The 23,149-nt window shown below is 42.0% G+C and overlaps 1 long non-coding RNA gene across 1 annotated transcript in view; it reads right to left on the bottom strand.

The window, feature by feature from the left end:
* Positions 1-18,606, bottom strand: part of LOC134733635 (uncharacterized) — a 38,312-nt gene extending 19,706 nt beyond the window's left edge. Inside the window, exon 1 of the long non-coding RNA XR_010117293.1 lies at positions 18,550-18,606. This is a non-coding gene — a long non-coding RNA (uncharacterized lncRNA). The remainder of the gene's footprint in view (positions 1-18,549) is intronic.
* Positions 18,607-23,149: the final 4,543 nt, after the last annotated feature.

The raw sequence follows: 23,149 nt of genomic DNA on the forward strand, positions 1-23,149 counted from the left end.
GCTCTTCTTGCTCTTTAGCCTGCAGATAGCCTATTGTGGGACCTTGTGATCGTGTGAGTTAATACTTAATAAACTGTCCTTTATATGTATGAATGTATTAGTTCCGTCCCTCTAGAGAACCATGACTAATACACCATTCAATTCACTACACCCACCAAGGTTGCAAACACAGAAGGAGAAAGATGTCCTAGGTAAACCACAATGAGTTCCATTTTTAGTGTACTGAGATTGATGTGTTTGTGAGATTTCTGAGTAGAAATATCCAGTAGGTGATTAGATGTAGTAATCTAAAGCCGTGTGTGAGCCATCAATGCTGGGAAATCTAAAATCTTCTGTAAGGGGGTGGAGGAAGTGCCTCATGGAGTGAAGGACATGCCCCAAACACATCTTGGGACAAAGTGAAGAAGATCAGGGACACAAAATTTAGGTACAAAAAGAGAATTAATTACTAAAAAAAAAAAAAGCCTCAAAAGAAAGGGCCCAAGTGTCTTGAGACTAACCTGGGGAGTAACACAAAAGAAGACAGGGGTCAAGGACGAAGGGATTGCATGCAGTGATGAAAGCCATAGTGCAGCCAGCAGGTCCTGGGCAATGGCTGCAGCATTTAGCTTCATTGAGATGTTTGGGGCCTTAGTGAACGCAGTTTCAGGTTAGTTGTGGGTGAAACCCAGATGGCATAGACATAGGAGAAAGAGAGATGGGGCTGTACTCAGACTGGATAAAGAATGGAAGTGACTTGAGCTAAAAGGGATGCTCCAGGAAAAGGAAAGATTCAAAGGCAAGCCAAAGGGAGCAGGATCAATGGGCGAGGCTTCGAGAAAGTGCAAGAGAGAGGGAATGGAATCTTAGGCAGAGGTTTTAGACTGACAGCACAGAGAGAACAAGGTTTTTTTTTGTTTTCTTTTTGTTTTTGTTTTTGTTTGGCTGTAGGGAGGGAATTTTCAAAGGATGGGAATGGATGTCAGAAGCTCGTAGGTGTGAAGGCAGGAAGTAGAGAAAGATATCTGCTGCCACTTACTTTCTCTGTAAGTAGAAGATAAGGTTATCTGCAGGGAAGGAGTGGGAAGTGGTGGGTGGGAACTTTGAGAATTGGCAAGAAGGTTTTAAATAGCTACTATGGGTAAGAAAGTTGACTCCAGAAACAGAAGGATTGCTCGACAGCTTCCAGTTGAGGCCATGAATGTTCTCAGGCAGCAATCTGCAGAGTGGTATGAATTTCCCCAGAGGTCCTTGTGAGTCTCAGAGACAGTTGCATCAATGCAGAGTCCAGGCTGAGGAAAACGCAACAAAAAAATTAACAAGAGAAAAACTTAAGGACATGACAGAGATGTTTGAATGGATGGACCCTGAAGCCCAGGTTGATAAAGGAAAAAGAAGGAAAGAAGGAGGGAGGGAGGGAGGGAGGGAAAAAGGAAGGAAGGAAAAAAAGGAAGAAAGGAAGGAGGGAGGGAGGGAGGGAGGGGAAGGGCGGGGCAGGAGGGAGGGAGGGATGGCAGAATGGGTTTCATAAGAGTAGCAGGGTCAAAGCACAGTTTTGCTGCCCCCAAAGATGAGGGGTGGAGGAAGAAACGAGACGTCTGAAATGCAGAAGGCTGTGGGCTAAGAGTTGTGCGTTTGAATTGAGAATTTGAAGGAGAAGCTCCAACTAATGGCAATATCCAAGTGAGACTAACTGTGACCCTGAGGGGCAGGGAGGATGCTGTCTTAGTTGGTTTCCCTAGAAGCATAGCCTGAGACCAGGACTCCTAGGAAAGTGATTTTTGAGGGAGTGCTCTCGGGGTAGTGAATCAAGCAGGATGGGGCTTTGCCTGGACCCAAGCTTCAGTTCCAGAGCCCAAATTGTGCCATAGCTCCAGGATCCCTCAGTGTTGGGTTAAAGAACGGGCACTGTTCTTGGCCTCAAAACAGTAGGGTACATTGGCTTGGCTTGTGCTATTTAAAACCAATGAGGTGGCTTTGAATAAATTCTTTACCCTCTATGGATACCATGTTCCTCATTTATATGGTGAGGGATACTGTGACCAACCTTCCAAGGCTCTTGCATTAAATTAAGGGCAACAAGAAAATCTTCCTGGCACAGGTCCTAGCAATACCAGGTGCTTAGGCAATGTGCCTGCTCATGACTGCAACCCTAAAGGGATCCTGGAAAGCTGGATGCCTTTGCATCCTGGCATCATGGCTGGAGGCACCAGTAGACGGAAGAATTTTACTCTTCTGCTGCATGTGTGGCTGTGGCTTTGGTCCTCACTGGAATTCACAGTACTGGCTCCAGTTCAGCCTGGTCTCTGAGCAGAACAAGCTTGTGAGACGCCCTTGAAATCAATCAGACCAAGCCTCATCATCAGCCACTTGGAAATGCAGATTATTTTTTCTGGAAACTTCTTTCCCCTTAGAAGCACTCTTTGAGCCTAGAAAGAAATTGTTTGGAAGAACTCATGGAAAAATACAAATTCTGTTTGTTTGCATATCTCCTCCCTGTTTTATTGGTTTATTTGCATTTGTTAGGTAAGTGAGTAGATGAATGAATGAAGATTGTGTATCAGGTGTCATTGTGATGGACAGAGTAGGCTCTGTGGCTCCTTCTAGCTCTGGACATTGTGGAAAGGAGTGAAGGAACTCCAGGGAAAGCATTATCAGAGTCAGCGAGCAAGTGGGGAAGGACTTTGTTTTAGGTTCAGTTTGGTTTGAGTTGGTGACTTGGTGGCTGTAGGCTTGTCCATCTGTCCTAAACTACCACACCACAAGCAGCCCCCTACTTCACCTGCCACCATGACCTGCTTGGGCATTGACTTCCAGTCCTGAGATCCAGGGGAAATGGCATGAATTTCTACATATCTGAACCCAGAGTACCAGAACAACCAGGATCCAATGGCCTCAAAGCAGATAAATGAGTGATGACTGTAAATGGCTTTCACTCAAGAATGCATGACAAGGAGTGAGTTGTGGAGGATATAGAGAAGCAGCAAAACCTCAAGTTTCTTTAAAGATTCTAGAAATAGTATTTTGCAGAGATGCTTGGAGGGACTTCAACTCTCTTCAGGCCAAAGATACAGGCAGCTGGAGTTCCAAAACAGTCATAGCCATATATTAGTTTGCTAGGGCTGCCATGACAAAGTACTGTAGACTGGGTGACTTAACAGAAATTTTATTACAATTCTGAAGGCTACAAGTCCAAGACCAAGGTGTCAGCAGGATTGATTTCTCCTGAGGTCTTTCTTCTTGGCTTATAGATGGTCATCTTTTGGTATCTTCACAGTTTTTGTCCTCCTGGACTTCACGGTATCTTCCAGTCCAGTCTGGTCTCTGAGCAGGTTTTGTGAAGTCCTTTGAGGACCAAAGCTACATAGTCTTCCCTCTGTGTGTGTCAGTGTCCTAATCCCTTTTTTTCTTTTTTTATTGAGACAGAGTCTCACTCTGTCTCCAGGCTGGAGTTTAGTGGCGCAATCTTGGCTCACTACAATCTCTGCCTCCGGGGTTCAAGCAATGCTCCGGCCTCAGCCTCCTAAGTAGCTGGGACTACAAGCATGTGTCACCACACCCAGCTATTTTTTTTGCATTTTTAATAGAGATGTGGGTTCATCATGTTGGCTAGGATGGTCTTGATCTCCTGACCTTGTGATCTGCCTGCCTCTGCCTCCCAAAGTGCTGGGATTACAGGTGTGAGCCACCGCGCCCAGCCCCTAATTCTCTTTTCTTATAAGGATACAAATCATACTGAATTAAGACTCACCCATATGGCCTCATTTTACCTTAATTGTCTCTTTAAATACCATATCTCCAAACACAGTCATATTCTGAGGTACTGGGGGTTAGAACTTTAATATCTAAATTTTGACAGGACACAATTCATTCCCTAACACCCTGTAACCAGTTTACTGAATGGGCTGGCACCTGTAGGGTACAAACAGAAAGCCACTTCATCCTTCCTCTTTAAGACTAGGAGACACAGCTTTCAGCATTTGTGCATTTCTCCTCCTAGCACCACCCTGCATAAAGTCTCAGGCTAGCTTCAACTTTTCCAGCGTTCTTCAATAAATAAACCAAATAAAAGCTTATTTAAGTCTAAAACAAAAGCTCATGGACTCTTTGTGGAATTTACAGCTTTTCCCCTCCTCTCAATGTTCTTTCTCCTCCTAGCCTCTCCCTCAGCCCCTGCCCCATCCACCCACCCTGCAGGCTGCAGTATCAGCCATAATCTCTATTCTGAGTCAGGTGCAAGTTTGTATGTTTCCCTCAAATTCCAGAGGGTCATGGATCAAGCTCCAAGTGGGTTTCTTGATGATCCCTTCCTTGGTTTTAGGTAAGTGGCAGGAAAATGGTCCCTTTCTCTCTCCCATGAGCTGGGAGTGATATTCAGCTAACTATCTCTGCAAAGAAATTGCCCCTGGCCACTTCCCTATTACTTTTAGGCTAAGAACTGAAAAACTGAATTTGCAATTTCTTCATATGCCATGCATGGTTGCTTGCCACCTAATTTTTTGGTGTCATTCTTTGGAACCTCAGCAAAAACTAATACAGAAAGTCTCAGTTTAGCATCCTTTAAGATTTTCTTTTTGCATAATTTCAAAGCCAACTATCTGTTGGCTCCCTTTCAGAGAATCTTATAAGCCAAGTCTCTGGAAGCAGGGCCTGGCCTGTGGCTCCCAGGAGGAGACTGGCTGAGGCAGGGTATGTGTCCCAATGTCATTCCTCCTGCATAGGCTATGGTCTTCCCAATATGCCACAATTACATTGTACCTAAATTGACAGGGTTTCAGACTCTTGCTTTCCCAAGTTGAATAACGCATTAAACATATATTAGTGCAATACATTTATGGTTAAAAAATGCCTCCAGCTCTGTATGTTGAAAGCTTTTGTCTCCATTTCCCTAGGAATAAATCATTATTGAAATGAAAAAGAAGAGCTTGGCTCAGCAGCAAAAAAGAAAAATAAAAAAACATGCCTTGTGTTTTGTCCCCAACATTGCAATCTATTCCTAGGTTAAGGATTTTGTAACTTCTTTCTGTCTGTCTTAGGTTTCTTTCCTCTCCTTCCCTCATTCCCCACTTACCTCCCCCCAACACAAGGATGTTTAAGTTCTGCACATAGTGCTCCCATCTGCTCAAGTCTTCTCCTATCGCCATGGTTACTGGCCCAGAGTGGTCTCTGTGGAGACAGAGGCAGAACAGTAACCAAGGACAACTACATAGCAAGAGGCTGTGAAAGTGAGGATTTTTTAACCCCCAGTTAAACTGGCATGCCTATACTCATGCAATTTCTTTTTTTTTTTTAAGTGGCATGTCAGATTTTAAAATTCTTTTGCAGAAAAAAAGATAAAATATGAGGTGTTTGGTTATGACTTTTTTTAAAAAAAATCAATATTTAGGGTGTGCTCCATATGAAGTACTGGGGTTAACAGTGTGGAAGGTAGGAAGGTGGTGGCCAGATCTCAGCCCATGCCCCACAAAAGGGGGCAGACCCATGACAGCCCAGGGTTACTGAAATTAATACATGAGTTACTGAATTTAATACAATGGACAATGGAATAAGCCTTTGAAGCTTACATTTCCTGATCCCCAACCATTGGGTTGTGCCATCACAAAGAGCCTCAATGACATCCCAGGTCCTGTGGCTGCAACGGACTGAATGTTTGTGTTCCCCACAAACATTTAGTTAATCCCAGTCACCTCCCGAAGGCCCCACCTCCTAACACCATGGCATCGGGATTGATGTGATCTTGTTAGCAGGTGGGGCCTTTGGGAGGTGATTAGGTGATGAGAGTGACGCCCTCGTGAGTGGGGTTAGTGTCTTTATAGGAAGAGGCCAGACAGCTAAGTCACTCTCTTTTCACCATGTGAGGATGTGGTGAGAAGTCAGCACTCTGCAACCAGAAGAGGGTCCTCACCAGAACCCAACCATGCTGGCACCTGGATCTCAGACTTCCAGCCTCCAGAACTGTGAGAAATAAATTTGCTGTTTATAAGCTCCCCGGTCTATAATACTTTGTGATAGCAACACATACTTATGGTGATGGTGCCCAATGGTCTTCATTTTATTTTTCTCCAACCAGGTGGGATTTTATTTGCTTTGCTCTGGGCTCATGTGCCACAGGAAGGTGTAGATGCCTGATATGATCAGCGGGGAACTCCAGTTTAGTAGAATCGAGTGTGGGGTTTAATATCATCAGGGAGTCTCCTCTAGGCTAGGCTTTGCTTCTTACTACTCGGGGACTGACACAGGTCATTTCTTGTTCTATGAAATGCGGTGGCACAGCAGGATGTTGGATTACAACAGAGTATCTCAACCTTGGCTGCACTTCAGAACCACCTGGGAGTGTGTCCAAAATACCAATGTCCTGGCACAACCCCTGTACCATTAAATCAGACACCCTGAGAGTGCAGCTTAGAAGTACTTTTAAAACTTTCCCAGGTAAGTTTAATGGGTAGTCAGGTAAATGTCACTGGCCTGGACGTGCTCCAAGGTCCCTTCCAGCTCTGCAAGCAAATGAGAACACGCCCAGCGTTGACTGCCCACAGGTATGGCCAGTTGGCAGGAGGCACCATTGCAAGGATTCCTCCTGGCTGTGTCACCAGCTGGGCACCTCCAGTGTGGTCACAACCAAGGTTGAATGAAGCCCAGACTGGCTCCGAGAGGCCTGGGCACTGACCTGATTTGTCATAAACCAGCTGTGTAACCTTAAGCAAATCTCTTTCAACTGAATGGCACAGTTTCTTCATCTATAAAATGAGGAAGGCAATATTTTGAAAGGGTTAAAGTGCAGACTCTGGAGCCTGTCTAAATTCAGATACTGACTATGTACTAAATTGCTGTGTGACCTTGAGCAAATTCCTTAACCTCTCTGGGCTTCAGTTTCTTCCTCCATAAAATGGAAAGAATAATAGTACACAGTACAAAGTATTGAAGGATTCACTGAACTGATTTATGTAAAATGCTTATCAGTGCCTGATACTCAATAGATGTTGGCATTTACAAATCAACATTACAACATTACAAATAGAGGGGTTGGACTAGACATTCTCTGGGGGACTTTCTCTGTCTCTGATGCTAGGTCCTGGGAGACAAATGGTGGCTTTGGCAGATAGCAGTGGGAAGGGCTTTGCAAACAGAGAGAAGGGAGGCAAAAGAAATCTGAGTATGCATGGGAACAATAACTGGAGTGCACAGACTATTGGGAGTGGGGGCTAGAGCCAAGGGAGAGACGGGACTAAAAAGGGGGGAAAGGTTATGGAGGCCCTGAGATATCAGGGTGTGGAAGTGGGGCTTTCCATGTACACTAGTGATTCCAAACATTCTTCAGTAGTGGATTTCAGCTTCAAACAAAGTTTTATAAGGAATCTGATTGTATACAACAAATAAAAGTAGAAATTTGTGAGTTGCAGCACAGATAGGGGTCTAGAATCCCTGGTCTTGTTGTCCTTCTCGTACCATGGCTGGTCCTTCAGTAGCCCCTCTAGTGCTCTAGGATTTCATGGAGCAAAGTTAATATTCTCTACTGCAAAGAACTAGAAATTATTGGGACACAGGAGCTGATAGAATTTGAATATTTGTTCCCTGTGAATCTCAGGTTGAAATGTGACCCCAATGTTGGAGGTGGGATCTGGTGGGAGATGTTTAGGTCAGGGGAGTGGATCCCTCGTGAATGACTTAGCGTCCTCCCCCCAGTAATGAGTAACTCCTCACTTTATTAGTTTGTGCAAGATCTGGTTGTTAAAGAGTCTGGCACCTCTCTCCCTTCTTCTCTTGATCGCTTTCCCACTGTGTGACGTACCAGCTTCCCTTGCCTTCTGCCATGAGTAAACGTATCCTGAGGCCTCACCATAAGCAGATGCTGCTGCTATGCTTCTTGTGCAGCCTGCAGAACCATGAGACAAACAAACCCCTTTGCTTTGTAGATTGCCCCATCTCAGGTATTCCTTCACAGTGATGCAAAGTGGACTAATACAGGAACCAACTTTTAAAAAATTTTTCATACTCTGTGCTAGGCACAATCTGTAGGCTAGATGATAAGGGTGAGGAGAGTGGGAACAAAAACACAATTCTTGGGATATCTATAAAGTCAGAGACAGAATCTTGAGCTGCAGAGTTCATGAACCTGTGTGACTAATACATTTTCTGGCTTGTTTTCATAATGTGCCCCATCCCCCAAAGCAGTTAAGGTGCTTACCTGAGTTTACCTATGATTAAAAGCAAAGGTGTATTACCTAAATACTGCTGTAAGAGTGCCAGGTAATACACAATCACAACCATCTCACTGGCTTATTAAAACAAATGTTTATATCACATTCACAGGTGGACAGGCCAGCAGTGATACTATTGGCACCTGCCGGGTTGGCTGAGCTTGACTTTAGAAAATGGGTTGGATTTAGGTCCACTCCATATATCTACTCATTCTGGACTAGCAACTACCTGGGATGCTTTTATTCTTGTGGTGAAGTGAAGAGTAAAAGACCAGCAGAGCTTTGCCATGACTCCAAGTTTCAGGTCAAAGCAGTACCTGTCACTGTCACCCACATTCCATTAACCCACGCACATCATATGGCCAAAGCCAAAGTCAATGAAACAGACAACATTCTGCCCACAGGGAGGACTTGGCAATAGAAGTAGAGAAAGAAATAAGGGTCAACAAATAATACTACCTACTACAGGTGGGGGTGATGGGGAAGCTGAGTAGTCACCAAGCCAGAAGCTTATCTACTCCTCATTCTTTCATGCCCAGCTCATATTCGATCTCCCCCAACAAGCATTCCCAGGCCAGCTCTCATTCTCTGACCTACTCCGGGTGGACTTTGACCCCTCTGTGAGCTCTCTCCTGTGTGAGATCATCAGGTGGTCATGAACACTGGCTTTCCTTTGGTGCCCAGCACGAGTGAGCACATAGTGGTTGCTCAGTCAAGATAAACTGCTTGATGGATAGATGGACGAAGGATCCAGGAAACTTCCCTGGAAGAGTGAGGTGGGATGATAAATTCAGGGGGCATTCCACTCTCTCTTTTCATACCACCAGCACTGCCTTTGAACATGGCAATGCGAAGGAAATAACAAAGGCTTTGGAGTCAGAGAGACTCAGGCTGAAATTATAGCTGTACATTCACCAGTCCTGTGACCTTAGACGAGTTGCTTTGCTGTACAGTGCCTCTGATTTTTTATCTGTAAAATGAGGATAATAGCAAGTACTTTGAAGGGTGATTACTATTTTCAAACACACTCCTTGCAGTCCTGCCTCAAGACCTTTGCAGTTGCTGTTACCCCTGCCGAACACAAGGTTCCTCCATTTATCTGTGTAGCTCACTCTCTTATCTCAATAGGGTCTTGGCCAAAATGTCATCGGATCAGTGAGGCCTCTCTTTATCATTTATATAAAATAGCATACACTCCATTATCTCACTCTATCTTCTTGCCCTGTTTACTTTCTTTGTTGTATTTATCAACACTCCACAGTTATCTGTTTGTTGTTTACATGCTTCATTATTGTCTGTGTACCTTCCAAAACACAAAGTAGACTCTATGGGGAACTTGGGCTTTGTGTTTTAAGTATTTTAACAATCTCTGTATCTCATTGGCCACAATGGTGACTGGAAGATGTTTAGTGAGTATTTCTTGAATGAATGAACTGTGAGTATTGAATAAGATTGTGCCTGTAGAGTCCCCACACGGTGCCTGGCTCACTCAGTAAATAGTAGCCGTTATTCTGAGTGGCCTCTTCTAGCCTATTCCCATTGATCCAAGCCTGTATATTTCTACTCAGGGGCCAGAGAACATAGCTAACCAGAGAAGAGCACTGAGCCTCTGGGCACCTGCCTGTGTGCAGACTCAGGCACATAATTAAGAATTTTCAAGGCTTTTCACTCTTCTTCCATCCTTAGCAAACAGAAGAGCCTTGATCTTGAGAGGCCTAGAGTGTATTCCATCATCTCTACTTCCTCTGAAGGCCCTGGACATATCATCACCCAGATTCACCATGTGAATCACAAGCATTCAGCTCATTCCTAAATGCCCTCCTCTGTGTAAGGCAGACAAACCAAGCCGGAAAACTGAACTCTAATTAAACACATGCATGGTCTCATTTTATTCTATTAGAAAAGACTCTGGAGTAGAATGTATTGACATGAATTGTGCGCCTGAAACTCTTTCACACGCAAAGGAAGAAAAAAAACCCCACACTGTGCTGACGACTTTGGCCCCTGTAATATGAGATTTATACAACCTCTGAAGAAGTGAGATAATACTGGGAAAATGAGATATTAAAGCATGCACAGTGTTGTGAAAAACATTGAAATACAGCTTAAAGTTCAAAAACCCCACTTCATTGGTGTTTTTTAGATGTGAGACACTTTGCTTAAAACCAGGAGTGATGAGTCCATCCTGTTGAAGTGAAATGAGCGCAGGAGTAACTCATTTATTGATTCAAGGTTATCCTGGATCCCATGTGCTGGTAGTGGCCTGGATCCTGAGGATACACTTAAACAGCATCTGTGCCCTCAAGGACCTGCTCTTCCATAGGGTCTCAGTCGTGCCCACAGTGGGGGCCCCAGAGAAGGGGCTCTAATAGAGAGAACCATGCCTTACCACAGCTGTGATCCAAGGAGGGAGTGAGTAATGGCCGGAGAGAAGAATCAAGCGAACATTCATTGGAGCCACTTGAGTTGCATCTTACAACACACACAGGTGTTCAACACACAAGACAAGAAAGGAAATTTATTCTGGGCAAAGGGAACAGCATGCAGGACGGCACTGGGGGGACAGAAGACAGCAAAGTCACTTTGGGGAACTGTGCGATATTTAGTAGGATGGGGAAAATGGGACTTCTCTAAGAGATTGTTCTCTCTCTGCTTTCTTGAGAACAGTACCAAACATTGCCACATATGATATTACAGGACAAAAGTTTTTTAAGTGTTTATTTTCACAGGAGTTTTGAGAGACCGTACTGTGCAGCCTGTGCTCCTAAAGCTGACTTTGTCAGAGGCTGTGCCTTGCAGTCCCGTGGAACATCCATGGAAGAAAGTTCACTGGCTTTCAAAGAGGCCCTGACGGAGCAGAATATGCCCAGAATATACTTGTGTGCACATAAGCACACACACACACACTCACTCACTCTTATTCCTTGCCTGATTCGATTAAAACATGTATTTTCCATTCTTTCTAATCTGAAATCTGATCATCCTCTTCTCATTTTAAAGTCCATAGATCCCTACTGTCCATCCAGGACAAAGTCCATGCCAGTCAAGTAAGTGACCCATGAGACTCGCCACTGTCTGGACCCATCCACCTCTCCAGCTCTATCTCGGACCATTCCTGCTTGGTACTTTTTGTACCCACATCCAGCAGCTTCTGGTTTTCTGCACACAGGCTTTCGTTTCTTACTTCTTCATTTCTCAAGTTGTTTTCTCTTCCACAAGGGCCTTTCTACTTCCCTTTGCCTGTTCCATACCTACTCAGCTTCAACACTTGGCTTAAGCTTCACCATTAACTCTCTTCCCTGGGCAGGGTAGCACTTCTCACTGCATGCCTCATTGAATTGAGAAACCCTGCTCTGGGGTCCCAGAGAGCACTGTGCACCCACAGAGCTCCTTTGAAGGCTCACTTGCCAGTTTCCATAGGTATAACCCCTCTCCACCTGCCCAGGGCTGACTTTTCCCATTAGGTACAGTGCCTGGGACCCACGATACTTTTAGAAACTAATAAAAATGTTTTAATCTCCTTTAAAATAAAAAGACAAACTGAACATAGTAACGTTAATGAACATGTAATAATGACTCATGCCCAGATTGTGTTCATCTTTATGCCAATGTAGTCATAAAATATATGATGATTTTCAATTTTTAAATTTTTATTTTAACAGCAGAAGGAGCCCATGAAGGCAAGAGTACCTAAGGCCTTAGAATTCATAAAGTAGCCCTGTCTTGTCTCCCCCACTAAACCAGCCCATGAGGTCTTTGGGACCCTTCTCTGGTAGCTCCCTTTCTCCCAGTGCCCAGCTCAGCACCTGGGCATGTGCTCACTAGAGGTTGTTGAAGAAACTGGACCATCTTGGGTAGAGAAAGAAGGGAAGGCTGCTGTCAATGTCTCCACAAGGGAACAGGGCATGAAGTCCTAGGAAATCAATTACTATAACCCCAAAACTCTATTTGTAAGAGCTGAGGGAAGGGAACTGAGGACAATTTGAAATATCAAAGGAAGTCTACATACAGCAGCCATCCAGACCTAGCCTGTTCCAAGGTCTCAGAGTCAATTGAAGGGTTCTACATTGTAATTACATGGAAGAATTAGTTCTGGCCAAGTCTTCAAAAATAATCATTTGAAAATGCATGATTCTCGAGACAATTCTAGCAGACTGAAAAATGTAGGTAAGCCTATACATTCACAGGAAAAATGAGTAATGGGTGATATATTTTTATTTTGGTGTGATTTTTAAATGTATGACTCCTTAAATAATACTCACCTAATGTCTATAGGCAAACTACTTAGTAACAGATTCAAAAGATGCATGTACATTATTTTTAGAGGAGGATGGAATGCCTTATTGGAAATTATTTTGTCAGTTTCCAAAGAAGAAGATAAATCATAGCCTATAGTACAATCGGGAAGTAAAACATTGTCAGTCACAGAATCCTAGCCTTGTTAAACTAGCAAACACCTTAGAGAATGTTCTGTGCCCTACCTCACTGAATAGATGAGGAAACTGAGGTCTACCAATGGGGAGCAACTGGCCTGAGGTTACTAAGCAAGGTACCCAGCAGTGACAGAGCTGAGAGTGAGTGTGGCCTCAATCCCTGAGTTCCAGTGCAACCATCACCTTGCCATGCTGCAACACCATTCCACTGGAATAAGAGAAGGGATCATGCAAATGTTCATTTTCCTTTTGAAGTTCAGAGCTACTTAGAATTCTTTGGTTGAGGGCAAGAGGTAGCTGTGGGAGCATAGAGACCTGTTTCTGATTATTACAATGTGAGATCAAATGAACAGGCTCACAGCTTCACTGGGGTCACTTTATGTCCAATAGTTCTTGAATTAATGCAGCCAGGAGAGTCTCAGCCAGGCCTGCTCTACAGTCTGCAAATCAGTCTGCTAGCCTAGAGTCCTCTGATGGGACTACGGAGAAGAAGAGGCTAGGACCAGAAGTAGTTACATCCCTCACCTTGAGATAACACCAGCAAGGTAGGCAGGATCCAGCCAGGGCTCCCCCTTCACTCCAGGCTCCGATGTCCATGCGGTCTAACGGGAGGCTCCTGGACCCCTTTAGTGCTACCCCAGAAGATTAAAAGCACCTGCTTATCAGATCCTGCCTCTTCACCTTGCTGTCTGTTGGACTTACCCCTTCCCACACATTCTCCGTAGTCCCTCATGGTATGCAATATCCAAGCCAATTAACTCTCAGCATGGTTTTCCAATCCCATAAATCCTCCAGCAAATTCAGAATTTTTAAAAGAAGACCATCATTTATTCAAATATCCAATTTATAGTAATCAATCTGGAATGTGAGGGTAACCAACTTTAATAAATTGCTTCTGTTTGGTACAGAGGAAATCTCCAGTTGCTGGATTATTGGTTTTGAAAATGTACTATTTTGTTCATGCAACTTTGATTGAGTCCCTACTTTGTATCAGGCACTGGAATTAAAAGATGAAGCAATCACAGTTCTTGCTTCTAAGAAGCTCTTGGAGAGAGTCAGGTAAGTAAACCAGATATTTGTGGCAATTGTGATAAGTGTTAAGACTGAATAATTTTCAGGATGGGGATTCTATTTATGACAACATGATAGATTAGATACACAGGAAAATCACTTAAGCACAGTTTAAATGCTAGCTAAATTAAAAATATATATATTTGATCCATAGCTAAGGTAGATGGAAAGGAAATTCCTCAGAAGCCAGAAATGACAAGGAAGTTATAAGCACTAATCCGCAGGTGAAACTAGCCCAGGAGCCAGGTACTTTGAGGCTGTATGCTGATATCTGGGTGCTTAGAACCTGGGTCTTAATGAGTATCAAATAAGACCAAAGACAAACCTTGGCCTTTAGTAGGATTGACTGAATCAAGGATACCCACAAAAGCCAGGCCGCTTTGGGGAGCAACATTTAGAATGGGAAAACAAGGGGATAAAACATACCCTACAAAAGCACACAGTGAGGCTATGTTTTAATTAAACAAGAAAGAAATAAAAACCAAATTCTTTTACAATTTTTAAACTTGTGCCTATACTCCTGTAGGTCTGTGATCAAAATTAAACTTATCTATGTAGCAAAAAAGAAAAAAAATCCAAAACCAGAAATACTCTCTAGGCTTTAGTTCTTAATAGGCCTACGTTGCTACTGCTCCAAAGACATCAAGGGCAAATCCTCTCAGCAGACATGTATTTTAAACCAACGCTTCAAAGAATTCCCACAGATAAAGAACTAAAGAGCATGAGCTCGCAATTAAAACTCACTCAACAGAAAAGGAGAAATGTCCCTAGCAGAGGTGGTGTAAATCATATAGAATTACAAGGGAAAAGGCTGCAGGTATTTCAGTTACGAGGAAGAGAATATGAAACAAATATCTGTAATGTTTCTAGAAATATAAAATGGAATCAAAAGTATAATGAAGAAATAAGATACTAAAATTGATCAGACAGATGTAAAATAGAAAAAATAAACAAATATAAATTCTAGAGCTAAAAAAATAAAAATGTATATGTGTTTAAAAATGGCTACATTTAACTATCAATTTAATTGGAGATAAAATTTATGACCTGAAGGATTCATCTGAAAAAAATTATCCAGAATGTGCACCCCCACCAAAAAATAGAAAGACACAAGTAAAGAGACACGAACAATAAATTGAGACGCTATTAATATGTCTAATTAGAATCACCAGAGGAGAAAGAAGAAAGACTGAAGTCAAATCACTGCTTTAAGAAAAAAGGAAGAGGTACAATAATTTCAGAAGGAAAGTTGAAGACTACAAATGGAATAGTAAACAAAGAAAATGTTAAAAATGTGAGTAAATGTAAAAATATCTATTGCATTAAACTATTATAATATGTAGAGTAAATTCATACACCTAAATAAACAAGAAAGAGCCAAAATTCAGGACAACATTAGCAAATTATTTAGAATTGAGATGATCAGAGTTGATGTGTCATAAAATTTTCATACTGTTTAGAAGAAGTTAAAGATACTGACCAAGTTCAGATTTAACTTGTGTGTGTGTGTGTGTGTGTGTGTGTGTATGTATGTAACTTCCACAGTAGTTGAAGAAAATGAAAGTATGAAAGAGAGATGTAAATCAATCCAAAAGAAGGCAAGAAAGAAAAAAGGTAGGGCGTGGTGGCTCACGCCTGTAATCTCAACACTTTGGAAGGCCAAGGAGGGTGGATTGCTTGAGGCCAGGAGTTTGAGACCAGCCTGGCCAACATGGCAAAACCCTGTCTCTACTAAAAATACAAAAATTAGCTGGGCATGGTGGTGGGCACCTGTAATCCCAGCTACTCAGGAGGCTGAGGCAGGAGAATCGCTTGAACCGGGGAGGTGTAGGTTGCAGTGAGCTGAGGTTGTGCCACTGTACTCCAGCCTAGGTGACAGAGCGAGACTCCATCTAAAAAAAAAAAAAAGAAGAAGAACGAAAGAATAAAGGAAAGACAAAAAAACTTGGAAACTACAAATGGTAGTAAAGGAAGGATAAATTGGTATAATGGCTTTTGAAAACAATTTTGATTGCCTAAAGGAATGAAATTTGCATTTTTGACACAACACTGTCATTTCTAAGTATATAGTTTAAAAACTATATTTTTAACTTACAGTCTACACTAAGAGAAATGTTCAAAAATGTTTATGAGAATTTCTTACAAGAACAAAAAATAATACTCTATCATCAGGAGAATGGATACATAAATTGTGATGATTTATACAGTGGAACCCTATATAACAACGAAGGAACTCACGGACATTGGCCTTACGCATCATCGTGGATGGATCTCAAAGATATAATGTTAGGTGAAAAAAGCAAATCAGAAGAATACAAATTGTAAGTCATTTGATTCAATGTACAGAAAGTTTAAATATAGGTAAAACTATGTAATGTGTTGTTTACATATGATTGCAAATGTGGTCAAACTCTACAGAAATAAAAAAGATAATTCAAAACTTCAGGAAAGTGGTGATCTGAATTTTTTTCCCCAGGGAGGGGAAGGGAATGGGTCAGGGAAAGGCACACAATGTTTTCAAAAAGTTGACAATCAAGCCAGGTGGTAGGTATCTGGGTGTTCATTTTATTATTATTCTTTAAAGTGTATGGCTATATTACGCACACTCATTTGTAAGTTTTTAAATGCTTCTAAAAAATAATAAAGAGAATTGGAGAAAAATGAATGCCAGTAGTGCCAAAAAAAAAAAAAAAATGATGGTAATCTCATCCTTACAGCAGCAAAGTAGTGTTTCAGTTTCCCAGAGGACAAGATGCCTTTTTTTTGAACAATGAATGGAAGATCTCCAGATCAAGGGGATGCCTGCTCAGAGGCAATTCAGAGCATGGACAGTGGAAAAGTACAAGTGATTGTGTCTGTCTGAGGCGTGGGGTACACTGGCAGAGGCAAGGCTGGAAAGTGAGGCAGGAGCCGGAGCTGGTTTAGAGCCTTGTTCATGCTCTTGTGTCACGATCAGGAAGGCATTTAGCTGACTTGGAATTTCCTCTCGGTGATGGCCTGAGATATAATATTTTATGTGGGTGACAGGGATGAGATTCATTTTAAGTGAAGCACACATAAATCTCTATTCTGAATGGCCTTGCAGCAGTCTCTTGCTGGAGGATGGGATGTGAGCCTCAACCCAGGAACAATGGGAAGAGTCTCTTGAGTAGGAAGGAGGTGAATGCCTCAATAGACACACACTGCCAGCATTTCAGCAAAAACAAGTGTATGAAACCATTTTCTCTATGGTTGGAAAATTATCATCATCATGATTATATTAAACTTTTTTACTTAAAATGTGTTTTTGGCTATTAAGTGCAGTATATTTTTTGATGTTTAAAATTCAGACAGAGAAATTGTGGCCAAGGAAATTGTCAGGTATCATTCACAGTAATTAGAACCCAGAAATCCTGCAAGCAGTTAAAACCCAGGACTCCCAAAAGCTTAAAAAGTGATGATGAACTTAGAAAATGAAAGTCAAGAAATGTTGAATACAAACATTCGGGTTGACCCTCTCTGCACTGTGAAGTTGCAGGCAGAGAGGCAGAACTTTCATTCTGTGATCACTGGTGCTTGTCAGATACGGAGTCCACGTTATATGATGACTTCAAGAAGGAAGAAGAAATGGGTCCAATGAGAAGGGAAGATGAGGACAGAGCATGCCATGACACAGTCTTTCTAGTGGAAAATGACTAACACTAATTTCTTCAAGCATCTAAGGCATCAACTGCCTTTCAGACAGCCTGAGACACTGTGCAGGGAATACGCAGGCTAGTGCCTTTGAAAGCAAATTTCTCCAATTTACCAGTTGTCCCAAACCACGATCAACTCTCATCTGACATCTTATTACCTCATTCTATAGACAAAGAAAGATGCAGTGCCCATTTATTTTTCTTCTAGATATTCTGCCCAGGAATCATATTCACTTTGTTCAAACTAAAGATGCTCTGGGCTAAATTTCTCTCCTTAGTTTGGGCTACAGGTGGTCTCAGATCTATTTGGGCTTTGATGTTTATAGCTATGTTATGAGAAAGGTGGCTACATGTGCAAAAAATCTCTCCCCTGCGATAATGTAGAACCAGTATTTAGTTTTGCATTCTTCTACAGTGTTTCCTCAGATGTAGCAGAGTGAAACAGTGACTCTTAAAATAGATCATCAACTCAGAGTGAAACCTGATGAGACACAGTCAAGAAGGATGAAATGATGCCCAGACAACTGGCGGAGTACTATGTGCAGAGCAACCCTGTGCTCTGTAGTAAGTAAACATGCAGGAAACAGACCCCTCTGTTGCCTTTAACGCTGCAAAATCATGGCAGGAAAAAACCTGCTTCTTAAGTTTAAGAAAAGCAAACAAAACCTGATGTTTTATGGAAAAGTTACCTTGATGCTCATAGAGAGTATTGGCAGTGTTATTACACACTTACAAGGCATGAAACTCATAGGAATTGTGGTTTGGGTTTTTCTTGTTTTATTTTCCCTATTTCATAAGAAAAAATGATCAAAACAGAAGTACTTTGAGAAGATGAAACACAGTCAGCTGAGTTGTTGAAATGCTCCCGAATTCTTATATAAGGATGGAGATGTATGTCTCAACCTCTCATGCTGGCCATTGTAATGGGAAAAGCATTTGAGAGTCAGTGAACAGATGGCTGCTTAATTCCAAGAAAATTGTTATTGGGACAGCCACAGAATACATAAAGCTGAGAATCTGGGTCTTTTTACACAAAATATTTTCTTATATAAACACTACTATTTGTATTATCTTGAACATTAATTTAATGTTAAAATTATTCCTAAGAAGGTGTGTTAGTCCATTTTCACACTTCTATAAAAATACTATCTTGGACTGGGTAATGTATAAACAAAGGAGGTTTAATTGACTCACAGTTCTGCATGGCTGGGGAGGCCTCAGGAAACTTACAATTATGGCAGAAGAGGAAGCAGGCACCTTCTTCACAAGGCGGCAGGAGAGTGAGTGAGGGGGAGAAGCACCAGACACTTATCAAACAACCAGATCTCATGAGAACTCACTCACTATCACGAGAACAGCATGAGAGAAACCACCCCCATAATCCAATCACCTCCCACCAGGTCCCTCCCTTGACATGTGGGAATTACAGTTTGAGATGAGATTTAGACACAGAGCCAAATCATATCAGAAGGATAGGATGTATGAAGCATTCTTAGGAAATATATTCCACACTCCTCTTTTTGTTGGTAAAAATACTTTCCTACATTCCTCATACCCATGTCAATCTCCTGACTTGTGTTCTCTCCTAGGATTTATTTGTGGTATCTCTTGTGCTTTTAGATATTTAAGCAGAATTGCCTTCTCCATAATGTCTTGGTCCCAATCACACTAATCATATGTGGTTGCTCTATTTTCACCTTCATATATATTTCACAGTCTTTCTTTTGGAAAAAAAAAATCCTATCTTCTGGGCATTTCTTATCCCTAGCCCAACAATCCTAATCATAGTTCGGCTTTCTGGCATCGTGTGGCCTTTTCCTTGGCAATGTTAATATGAAGCAATTCCAAAACAAGCAAATCCTAGTATGCCTCTGTTTTCCCAGAAAATAGCATGGCACACTCAACAACTCGTGGGTATTTTTGCATCCTCGAAAGTTCAGCTGACAACCTTCATTGTCTTCTGCTGTCTTGGAAATTGAAAGGTCACCTTAAAGTAGAGGCAGCTTTCCTTGTGTCACTCAATGAGTTAGAAGAATCCTTGACTCCCAGCTCTTGCCACACAGTGGTGTTAAGATCATGGGTATTTGACTAGGTTTCTGTTGGGTATTGGACTAGGGAATTTTGACTCCATTTTCTCTGGTTACATCAAATCCTGATATTCAGTGATCCACTGTCTGGGTTTTTGTCACTCGTGGCTCCCTTCCTTCCCTTGCTGCCAGCAACTCTATGTCCTCCATTCTGAACAAACATCACATGTGTGTGCACAAGAGAGTGCTTGCACACACACACACACACACATTGTCATCATCATCATCATCATTGTCATCATCTCCACACCTCCCACCCCTTTGACCCTGCTACTTTCCTCCTTAAATATCAAGGAAAGCACCCAACAGGTGAGAATGGCTTCTCTGTTTACCTTTTCTGCAGTTAATTGCCTCCCATCCTGTCTCTGACATTCAATGCACCATTGAATTCAACCAATATCTGCTGGAAACTGTGCTAGGCCTTAAGAATACGTATTTGAACAGAATATTGGCCTTACTTTCTACTTGTTCACTGTCCAGTGGGGAAGGCAATCGTGAAAATAAATAATTGAAAACGAAACATGATCAATAAGAGAACTGAAAGATTATGTGACTCTTCCGAAGTCACAAGGCCAGTGACTAAGAAAAAATGGCTAGAACCCAGGTTTTTTGTATCCTAGCTAGGGACTTTAGCAAAGTTTTGCAGAAAAAAATACACATTAGTTTTAATTATAATGAAGCAAAAGTGACTTAGCAAAAAAAATTTAATTGCCCATATGTATGTGAAGAGCTTTAAAATGCTGCAAAGAATAGACAGGAATAAAGAAGGAGTAGAAAGATGAAGAGGAGGAAAAGGAGGAAGAGGAGAATGAGAACGAGGAGGAGGAGGAGAAGACGAAAAAAACTTTCAAAAGATAGAATAATATATATTCAAGTATTCTATTTTAAGAAGGTGGATACCAAACACTATCTTGCCAATCACTGTTGGCAAGTACAGTGCTTGCCAATTACTGTTGCTCTAAGCCTCGGAAAGAGGCTCCGAAGTCATCTGGGGTCAGTGTAACTTCCGGAAAAGAGTTGGGAAATGTAGAGCACAAGAGATCAGGCACTGGGCCTCTCCAGAATAATAGTTGCTTTTGGATTTTCCACTCATGGAAAGTGGACTCCTTCCAGAAGAATCAGAAGAGGCAAGGGCTAGGTATTTGTTGGAGTGTCCCCCACCCAGCTCCAACAGAAGAAATATTGAACCAATCCCCAAAGGCAGAAAGGGAACACATACTGGCTGGAAAAGATAAAATGTGATGAAGTGGAAAAAACCCATTCTGGAGTCAGACTACCTAGGTACTGGTCCTAACTCCTCCATCTGCTGATGTCAACCTCGGTCATGCCACTTTACTCTCAAGTACTTGAGTTTTTTGTGTATAACAGGAGATTAATTATACTGTCACTGTTAGCCTTCCAGGGCAGCACTATGGTAAGGGTAAGTTAAAGAATGCAATGGTCAGGTATTCTGAAATGCTGCAAACACATGAGGGGTTATAGAAAAACTAACATAGCATGCAACGACTCGTGTGTCACAGAATCATCAACCACCTCCTTCATTCATTCCATCTGTAAGCTTTCACTCTCTACCCTCTGCCAAGCACTATGCTAGATGCAGAGCTTCAGAGATGACTGAGACATGGCACCTACTCTTAACGAGCTCACAGTGTAGAGGAGGAGACAGACACTCAAAGAGATAATCAAATGCTAAATGCAAGGGCCAGGATGACACATTGAAGAGATGGCCTCGGCTATGTGAGTCAGGGGTCATCTCTCAGCTGAAGAGAAAACTACAACTGGCTCTTGAAGAGTGTTTAAGGGTTGAGGCTACGTTTAGGATTTGAAGGGCAGAAGGCAGGGCAGAAAATACAGCTTTGGCAGAAAGATAAGTCCAGGCTGCACTTGAACTAGAAAACAGTGAGTCCCCTGGGAGGGCCTGCTTCCTGAAGGGCTTCCCACTCTCCCTACCCTAGATTCTGACTCAAGCTCTCAGGGATGTATGCCTTCCCATTCTCCCACTGAAATGGAAGACATACAAATTAATTCTCTGTTATTGATCTGAGTGTATTATATCCCTCAGGAGTGTGAAGGTGGTGAAAGTATTTTGAGAGTCACTGAGCATGATTCTTGTGCAAAACATCTGTGGATGTGTTTTTGTATAGGCTATGAATGGCTGCATTTGTATCTACATGCAAACTTCAGTAGTGTCATCAGCCAAAAAGAAAGTGTATGGAAACCGCATGGTCACATATTGAAAAGTCAAGCATCAAATTCCATACCAGGTCCCAAACATGAGCTATGTTTGTAATTACAGTGATAAAGGAAGAGCTTTTCAAATGGCTTATGTTCCTAATCTGTGTCATTATTCAGGAACAGACCTGCAATTTCCCTGCTGCATTATTGATGCTCAGGGAAGGCAGAGCCCCTGTGTGCTCCAAAGAATGGCTCAAGTAACGGGTATGACTGAAACTAAGCTATATTCAAAGATGGTCTTTAGCCACATTAAATCGTAACTGGCTTTAACCCAATTAATCCTACCTCTGACTGCCCCTGTCTTCTTCCCACTTCTGCTCCTCTTCTCACAGCAAAACTCTGTCTGTGCCCCCCAAACACACATATACACATACACACACAAATTCACTCCATTAATGTGGCTTCAACAAGTCTTACCTCTTTGGGTGAATTTCTCCTACCCATCCACCCCCATCAACACTATTCTATTCTCCTGGACAAGAGCCAAACATTGCAGTTGTTATTATTACATCCTTCTTTCTTGCCTTCCAGACCAATGTCCCACCAAACATGCATCTATTCTCCTTTCCTCTCCTCAAGCATTGTTCTCCTGAAGGTCTCAGTGGGACAGTCTCCTGACTTGCCATCTTCCCTTTGTCCCATCTCAGTCTGCTTCTCGTCTTCACCCAATCCATCTTTCATACAGTGGCCACATTGACTTTCCTCAAACATGAGCATCTTAGTGCCCATCTTTTTCTTTAAAAGATTACTGGTTATATGTTGGATGAATGTTAAATCTCATTGGCTGGCATCCTGGTTCTCCCCAGTCTGCGTCCTTCCAGTTACACCTTTCAATGAACACACCCTTCCAACCAGCACAAAGAGGCTATTTCAGGAAAATCCATCATGGTCCTACTCTCCTTCAACCACACATCCTGCTTATTCCTACTGAAGTTCTGTGCCACCCGGACTGTACTGTTTCAGGATGTCCTTCTATCATCAGAAGCGTCATATCCCATCCTTCCTCCAAAGCTCAACTGGAGCCTCATAACCTTAAAATGTTGCCCCAACTTGCACTGGATTTCTCCATGGCATGAATTCCTTCTGGTTTGCCAAGTGACTGGAATTAATTCTTAGTTATTTCCTGGATTTATACATCAGCTTCTTAGCAGGATAATAAATTTCCTTAGGATAGGATAGGGATAATAAACTATAGGTGTGTCCCACTAAGCCTGGCCCACAGAAAATATTTAGCAATTGCCTTCAAATCAAGTAATTTCTTTTTATAGCCAATCTGAAATAGATGTTTTTAAGAAAAAGAAAAACATGCATAGTGCTCTACAAATTAGGTGAGTATGCTATTAAAATAATAAAGATTATATTAGATTCAAAAATGTTTGGCCTCAAAGTTCATTATTGTGGGCACTTTGGCAGATAAATAAAATTAATTTTAGAAAGGGGTTAATAGTTACAAGGGGTATAATAAAGTATTT

The sequence above is a fragment of the Symphalangus syndactylus genome, chromosome 18 (assembly GCF_028878055.3).
Source record: "Symphalangus syndactylus isolate Jambi chromosome 18, NHGRI_mSymSyn1-v2.1_pri, whole genome shotgun sequence".
Lineage (NCBI taxonomy): Eukaryota > Metazoa > Chordata > Mammalia > Primates > Hylobatidae > Symphalangus > Symphalangus syndactylus.